The following is a 9,174-nucleotide window of genomic DNA, read 5'->3' on the forward strand; positions in this document are numbered from 1 at the left end:
CATTTTGGAAGCACGGGACTACCAGCCTCTCCGTCCTTCTGGTGCTGTGCTGTGTCAGAGACTTTGTACTATGCTTACTGACCCTCAGAGGAAAACTCAAGCATAAGTGGTAATTTGGTGGAAGATCACATTCCCCGAGTTGAGTCTCTTGCTGTGTTGGTCCCATAGATGCAATTAGTTACCCAACAGCAGAAAGCTTGTTTTGCGGTTGGCAGGTACCTTGGCACATTACCCATGGAACAGATGGCTACTGGTTCCACAAATTAGATTTCCAGATAATTGTATAATAGTGTCAACCAGTCACTCCTGCCTTGCCCTTCCTGCCTCTCTGATAAATTGGAGTAAGTCTGTGTAAATGCACTGACCTCCCACTAATTAGCCATTCCTCTGGGTGGGAACACAGTTGAGAAAGGATCTAAGGGAGGGCAAGAGTATCTGATTTTTTAAGACATTTAATTAATCTTTAGTGTGCGTGTCTTCTCGCCCTTTCTCTCTAGTCCCCATTCCACCTTTCTCAAATGTTCTACGTACCGACCAGAAGGCACTCGGTCTCCCTTCAGTCTGTTTTGATGACCAGGAGGGATAGCCCTGCTCCAGGTCCACTCTCCTGATTCATATTGATGTGATGCAAATAAGAATCTTTCCCCATTACTAAGGGATGAAATAGGAGGGATCTTCTGCAGCAGAATTGCACGTTAGTTCTCTCCTGCCCCAATACTCCTTTCTTAAAGGAATTACATTACCCTAACTCAGCCAAGTTCTTCTACTATGTATTCTCCCTCCCGCCCCAATGGTAGTTGACTAAGAAGACTGGTCAGAAGCCAACTAGATTCTCTCTCTTGAAAAATGCAGAGAAAGGGATCAGGAAGCAGAATGGTGTCAATGCACAGAGGAAAGTGTAGGCACTCCTGCAGAGGCCTATAGAATGGTCGTGGCTCCAGAGTCTAGTTGGTCACTTTTTCCTTGGATCCCACCTAATCAGAATCTTTTGAATAAATTTCCCTTTCCATCCAAATTTGCATGAATTTGCATGAATGGTTTTTGTGCATCTAAATGATTCCTCTCTGGTACATTCTCTTACTCCATTTCCTTCCTCAAAGGAAAAACACAGAAACTATGTCACTGTCTTGACTATGACTGTCCCTCAAACCCTGATGTCAGATGCTAACCACTTTACCAGGGAAAACTTTCCTGAGCCAGAACCACAAGCAAGTTCAATTATAAATGGAGTGGAATCTTATCTAAAGACCTTTCACCTGGGCTCCAATAGCTAGGGCAGCCCACATTGCCTGTGTCTTAAAACTATGACACCAATGTTCTTTCCCCCAGTTGCCAAAGTGACAGTGCCATAGGGGCCACACTCCTCCATCTTGGGCTTGCTCATTCAGTGGCGTTTGGATCATCATACTAGTTGGATTGGATACTATTTGTATCCCTTGATTTTCTTGTTTTTACAAGAAGGCGGTTTAGAGTAGTGAGAAATGGTGCCTTTCATGACAGAGGTTGTTTGGGACATGGACAGTCCTTCAGCAAGGATGCAACCAGGCTCAGGCTCAGGGCCAGGCTTTGGTGGAAGTGAATTCCTGGAGGCAGGCCTGGGAAACGCCCAGTCAGCTGGAGAAGCGGTGTGTTCTTTTGGTTTTGTTTATTTGGTTTAATCACTTTTGCTTATTTGTTTTTTCACATTTTTTAACAAACCTGTCAGCCAGGGTGTGTGCCAGGAGTCCATTAGACTCAGTCTTCATAAAGGGATAGTTGGCACTGTGGGTGTGATGAAAATGACCTTCCAAATTCCCTGCATATGAGGAGGATGCAGAGCAGAAGCATCACTCGCAGCCTTATCCCAGGCTCTAGACTTGGGATCTTTGAGGTCACCCCTGGTCAACTCAACTAGTGGCCCCTGCCAACTGTGTAGGTAGTTCTGATATGAATCACTGAGGAGCTGCTAGCTTACCATGAGAGGGACTCAGGGTAAAGCAGTATCTCTGTTGTCATACCGTATTTGGCCAAAAGCACACTAAGGAATAGTGACTGTGGGCAATGAGCATGTTCTTTAGTGTGTTTGAGGTCTGTTTATATGCTTGGTAACCACCTGCTATAAGTGATGTCATTTTCAGGGATGTGTCGGCCAAGTAAATCATCCTCTTTGGCCAGAAATGTGTGAGTTTGTAGTGTATATAAGGCAAAACAGTGAGGTCTGGCCATAGGAAGTGGCCAAACCAAGTGCAAAATGATCATTTCCAGATGTGCCCAGCTTTGGTATAGAGCCAGCTACCTTATGCAATCAGGCTGCTGCCACCACAATACAAGGCTTGCTTAGTTTTTTAGCAGGAATTGGCTCTGTTTCCCTGGCCTATGTTCATTCATCTGCTTTAACTTCAGGCTGATCTGTTATCTTATTTCTTGAAATCCCTAGGAGTTTATAACCAGATGATTATAAAATTTAAATAAGCACACACTTGGAAAATGAGAAAAAATATCAAAACTCAGACTTCTGGCAGTGGCCAGGTTGCAGGCTGCCACAGATCAAAAGCAGGCGTCTCTGCCACTACATGGGACCATCTCTGCCCTTCTCTGCTTCTTGGGTGAGCAACCATACTTGACTTTTTTTTTTTTTTTTTTTTTGCGTAAGAGCAACTTTTGGCTTCGAACCCAAGACTCTGGAATGTTGGTAATTTATAAAGGGTTATCTCTTAAACTCACTACCTGAATGAGTAGCAAAATTTTAATGACATGATTTTTAAAAATGCAGCCAAAGATAAAATACATCAAAGGATGAATAAATGACAGGGTCTGTAGTAAGTGCAGGGAGAGATAGTTTTACAGGAAAATGTCCAAGCCCCAGCCCTCTTAACACTTCTTTTGTTGCAGTATCATGCATTTCAGGACCTATGTCATATTGATATCTCCAAGGCCACATTAGGCCATTTGGTCAGGGAATGTCTATTGGGTGCTTGCTTTATGAAAGGCATAGGATTAAGAGCTCAGTGGGGAGAGAGAGAAAGGAATCTGAAGACCTGGTTTATAGTCACAGAGTTTGCAATCTCACTGGGAGATATCCTTCAGGTCAAACAGTTTAAAGGTAATTCTCTGAAATCATAAACTACAAAGTACCAACAGCATAAGGGGTACCAGGGAGAGGAGAGGCTGAGACAGTGAAAATACATCCATCTTGTCCAGGACATTTCCTAAACACATCTTGTGCTAATATACATTCAACTAAGTCCTGTATCTAGCCACATGGTTGTAAATATCACACGAGGGTCTCTGATATACTTAGCTGCTCAAATGCCAATGGTGGTTTGGTCAACGTCTCAGCCACATCCCTTGGGAACTTTCACCAATCAGACTGTGAACCAAGAGTTCAGTGTTAATCACCAACTCCTTTTCTCTTTGAAGTCTTATGAGGTGAGATTTTATTCCTTGCCTTACTGTGATTGGATGGTATTATTACACATCTATAAATTGTCATTACCCTTTCTCCAAGAATGTGTGTGAGATTAATGTTCTCGTTGGATATAAGGGCAACTGTATATCTGGACATATGTGTGTGGGAGAGAGCATACATATGTATGGGAAAGGTTATATATTTGAAAGCCTATGTGTTCTCAGTATGTGATAGAATAAGTGACCCCAATATAATGTGAATGTTTTGATTTTCAGCACTAACGCTTATGTGGCTATTTATTTCTTCCTCTGTTCTTGGCTGATGACTCAAGGTAACTGGCACCACGTGGGCACTGGCATGTTGATTCTGGCCTTGTGAGCCAAGCAGCCAGCCTCCCAGGAGGTTTTGTTTATTTAAGCAAAGTGAATAACATGCTTTGCCTTTTATTTTTAAAACTACTCTTTCATTAAAACAGCTAATCACATGCATTTTCTAAAACTTTATTGCCAACTTTTAAAAATGGATGAATTTTATAGTAGTATTTAAGGAAGCGATCAAGGCCCTATGTGCCACGTGGTGGACCTGTTTAACAAATCTTGGCACATTGGTAGGTGATACCTTGTGAAACTTGAAAGACAAATCTAGCTTAAGTAAAAGGGTGTGCATATCCTACAGTGGGCATATGGAGTTTGTAATCCAGAGGAGAGAGAATAGGCCAAAAATAAGAATAACTTAAAGTTTTAGATTGCTTCTTAGGTCAAAGAATGATAGGATATTGAGGGAAATGAAGATTGGACATATATTACTACAATGTTTTTAAACGAGAAAGGCACAAAGATTTCTGTACGTTCCCTCGCCCAGAAAAATGTATTCCTTGGGATAAAGTTTAATTCAGCACAGGAGGCCTTTTACATGGGGCCGACAGCAAATCTCTTCATGAAGGTGCTGTGTGATAGTATGTATGACCTTGTCTAAGACAAGAAACTAGAGTCAGTGGTGTTGCAGTCATTCAGCTGACTGCCAGCTCAGTGAGGACCAGGAGTGTGATAGGCCTACCAAGTTCGTGTAACTGAAACCGCATTAGGAGAAGCCTGGAGGCTAGAATAAGGGAGAGGACAGTCCCATGGCATCCTCCTTTAAACAGGCCACTTTTGGAAAGATCTCTTTCTAGAAATGCAACTTGGGTGCCAGTGATGTTACAACTTTGAGAAATAATGCCTAAACGTTTATGTATATTTTTTCCATGCTCTAGAGTTCTCAAAGTGACTACATTATCTCATTGAGCCTCAAAACAAATCTATGCTTTAACATTATCCCCACATTACAGATGAGAAAACCGAGGCCCAGAGAGAGTAATAGGATGGCCAGGAAGGAGAAATTACAGAACTTAAATACAAGCTCTCTGGTTCCAGGACTGGTTTTTTGTTGTTGTTGATTTTTTAATTTTTTTAAAATTTTTTTTCTGTATTTCATGAACTCCAACAAGCCCAGAGGCAAGAGGTCAGGATAAGGATTCTGGATGCTACATTCCAGAAGGAGCTATTGAAGAAAACTGGAGACACTTGGCCCAAAGGAGAGATGCTTTTAGAAGGCCCATGATAGCTGTTGTCAAATATTTGAAACTGACATGTGGAAGAGGGAGGCAACTTCTTTATAGCTACAGCAGGTAGAAGTAGAAGTCATTGATTAAAATTATGCATGAAGCCAGAGGGTGATGGGAAAACTGCGTCTGAAAGAGTGACAGGTGTTGAGCAGCAGAACTATGACCAGATAGGTCAACAAGGAACCGTGTTCAGACAGACTTCAGAGCAACAGAGAGCCAGCGGGGTCACCTAAGCAGGCGAGATGGAGGGCCATCGGCATGAAGTTCTGCAGCTGGTGTTTCTGTGGGCAGGCTGAATCAGTCTGAAAGCATCACTGCCGCTCAGTTTTTATTCTACTCCCAGCAGTGTCCCCTGATGTAGGGTCCTGTCCTGGAGCCTTGGCTGGTCAGTTTAGAAAGCTCATGGTTCAGAGCTGACCACAGCCTCTCCCGGTACTGGCCGCTGTTCTTGACGGGCCTGAAAGTGCTCCCCACCTGTTGGCTATTTGGGGTTTTCTTGTTCTGGGTCCGTAGATGCCTTGTGGCTTCCCTCTGCTTTCTTACAGGTGCTTAGAGCACCTCGGACTTGCTGTTGATGGTGGGTTTTCTCAACTTGCTTGCATCTGGGTTTCGTGAGGATCCCTCATCAGCTCATTTTGTAGTAAATGTTGTCCATGGCTGGGTTTGTTGGTTTTGCTACTTAATAGCTCTGTGTGTTTTCATGTGGAGATTCGAGAAGATCTGAAACTTATGCTGCCCCATCACCACCATCTTGCCAGGGTTCTCGGGCCTGCTACTGTTACTTCGAATGGCTCCTTCTATGGCTCTCTGGCCAGGTGTCTGCTAATTTAATTATATCTATTTGTTTCAGAAAAGATTATTGAAATAAAATGAAACATAACACTTCTGTAGAAGAACTTGGAGGTACAAAATAAGTTAAGCTCTGCTAAAACATAACTTAAAGAAGAAACTCAAGAAGATTTAAAAACAGACATAGAGGATTTTTTCACAGTGAGTTATGGTCCTGGGCTGGGAAAGATATGCCATATATATATCCACATTTTGCTTCTTTGCCCCAGTAGAGAACAATTCTCACAGTTGGATGTCTGACTCAGTAATTTGTTGGTTTTGCCTGACTGAAGTCACATCATTGATTGATGCCAAATCTTGCTCAATTAAAGGTTCATTTTTCTTTTGGTTGTTGGCAAATGCAACATTGATTATGGGTTATTATCATCCACTCCCTCAGATTTCAAATGCTCCAGGAGCGTCTGCCTGCATACCAACTACTGCAGCAACAGGACTCCCAACCACCTTTCTATTCTGGGCCCAAGGACACCTGCCAATGTGTCTGACTGCAGGGAGGTTATATGCTCAGTCAGGCCCTTCCTCGGGAGATCAAAAGAAGAAAGGATCTTTACCTGATCTCCATCTCACTCCCAGCCCCGCACTTTCAAGCTAATTCAAGACAACGATACTTTGTGATACTATTTGGGTCTTTTTTAGTAGTCTATTTATGCATTTGGTGGTTTGTTCATTTGTTTGTTTATTCCTTCAATAAGTATGTTTGAGAACAGGCTTGTGGGGCAAATGAAAAAAGTGCAGAGGCTACAGAAAGATGAGACTGAGCCTCACAAGCTGTGTGTGAAAGCAGTCAAGCTTTATCACAGGAAGGCAACAGGATGTGGCAACTCCGGGCCAACCGCTGGCGCCACACCTGTCAGGCCCTTCCTCTGAGCGCTTCTGAGGAGAGGGACGACGGCAGCCTGGTCTGCCAAAGGATTTTCAGTTCTCACTCATCATCTTCCACTTTGAGATGGCTCCCCAGCTCCCCAGCATCCTCTGGCCTTCAGCTGTGCCTCCATCAATAGCAAGACTTTATGAGAATGAAAAGCAGTTGCTCTTCCCTGCAGGACTGAGGCCCATCAGGAGCCCTCTGGCAGGATGGAGTCGATTTCCAGAGCTGCCCCTGCAGAGGGTCCTCTGCGTCCTTGCCTCCACTCCTGACTGGCCCCCAGACCCCCACCATCACCTGATGCATTTGTTTCTTAGGGCTGCTGGAAAACATGACCCCAAACTTTGTGGCTAAAAATAATACAAATTGATTATCTTACAGTTCCGGAGGTCAGAAGTCTCACTGGTCTAAAATCGAGGTGTCGACAGGGCTGGATTCCTTCTGGAGGCCCTAGGCGAGACTCTATTTCTTTGTTCTTTGTCTTTTCCAGGGTCTGGAGGCCTCTTGTGTTCCTTGGCTCCAGGACCCCTTCCTCTGTCTTTAAAGCCAGCAGTGTAGCGCCTTCTTTCCTCTCTGACACTGCTTTTGCTGTCACATCCTCTTCTTCTGACTGTCCCACGTGCCTCTCTCTTATGAGGACCCTAGTGACTGACAATCCACTGGACAATCCAGGAAAACCTCCCCATCTCCAGGTTCTTAATTTAATCACATCTGCAAAGTCCCTTTTGTTATATAAGGTGACATTCACAGGTTCCAGGTATTAGGAAGAGGACATTTTCGGGGAATCATTTCATTATTCTGTCTGCCATATCTAACTCCTTTTTTTTTTTTTTTTTGAATGATATTTACTTATTAAAAATTCTTTTTTATCATGGTAAAATACATATAATATAAAATTGACCACCTTAAGCATTTTTAAGTGTACTGTACAGTTCAGTGGTATCAAATACTACCGACCATCTCCAGAACTCTTTTCATCTTACAAAACTGAAAATCTATACCCAGCTCCTTTCATTCTGATCAAGGCAGGATAACTAACTCAGTGCAGCTCGGCTGTGGCATTTGTCAAAATGATATTAACGAGAGCTAACATTTAATGAGTGCTTGCCACAAAAAATACTTAGATAGTTGAGGAAACTGAGGCACGAGAGGTTAAAGAGTTCGCTTAATATAACCAACTGAAGCAAGTGGTCTGACTCCAGGTGCATGCTGCTTCCCTGGAAAAGAAAGTTTACCAGGACACCAATGGAGCAGGCAAATAAAGAGTTGTTTCTGAATGTGGCCTGCAGCAGCGGAACCTGAAGTATCTCACATGAGAAGCAGAAGATAAAACTTCTCAGATGGCTTTGTGGCCAGTGTCAATTAAATCGCATCACTCTAGGAGACTGTTAATCAAACACTTCCGTTTGAAAAAAAATAATGCTGCTGAAGTGAGCGGGACTTCTCTATGCATTACAAGAGAGCTGTCAAGCTTGTTAGTGAAAATTCCCCCTGCCACCCCTCACCGCATGTGGTTTGCTGCTGACACAGCTGCGAAAATGCCTTCGAGTGCTTTTCCAGCCCTGGTCTCTAGACGAGTCTCTCATCTCGTTGCTTACTATTAGCAGTGATGTTCGTATGGGTCTTCGGAAGTCCAATTTTCTTTTTGGAGAACTAGCAAATCTCCGCAAGAACTCTGCAACCCTGTAATCCATGTGAAAGACTGGCACAGAGATCAGAGTTTAGAAGAATAAAAAGTGCTCACAGACGCTCGCCCTGAAGAACATGAGCCCATGGAGACTCCAGGAAATGAAAAGAAGATGCCCAGTTTGGATATGGAGCCAACAAGACAAATCCTGTCTGTGGTTTGGTGTTAAATGATGCCCTTAATCTCCAGCTCTTGGGACCTGGTATCTCTGTTGAACGTTGATCAGCCTTGGCTCAGAGTCTTCTCATTCCTTGCACTGATGTTCAGGGCCGTTTGCAGACACAGTAAATATTTGTCCTGTCAAATGGCATTTGGCTGCTCACATGTCTTGTTTAAGAGATAGATGTCAGGGATCTCTCTCTCTCTCTCTCTCTCTCAATTTCTCTGTTATGAACTACAAGGAGACGTACATACATCATTCCTACTTCCCTAACCGCTTGCTTCAGTTGGTTATATTAAGCGAGCTATTTAACCTCTCGTGCCTCAGTTTCCTCAACTATCTAAGTATTTTTTGTGGCAAGCACTCATTAAATGTTAGCTCTCGTTAATATCATTTTGACAAATGCCACAGCCGAGCTGCACTGAGTTAGTTATCCTGCCTTGATCAGAATGAAAGGAGCTGGGTATAGATTTTCAGTTTTGTAAGATGAAAAGAGTTCTGGAGATGGTCGGTAGTATTTGATATCACTGAACTGTACAGTACACTTAAAAATGCTTAAGGTGGTCAATTTTATATTATATGTATTTTACCATGATAAAAAAGAATTTTTAATAAGTAAATA

Source organism: Pteropus alecto, unplaced genomic scaffold (genome assembly GCF_000325575.1).
Source record: "Pteropus alecto unplaced genomic scaffold, ASM32557v1 scaffold276, whole genome shotgun sequence".
Lineage (NCBI taxonomy): Eukaryota > Metazoa > Chordata > Mammalia > Chiroptera > Pteropodidae > Pteropus > Pteropus alecto.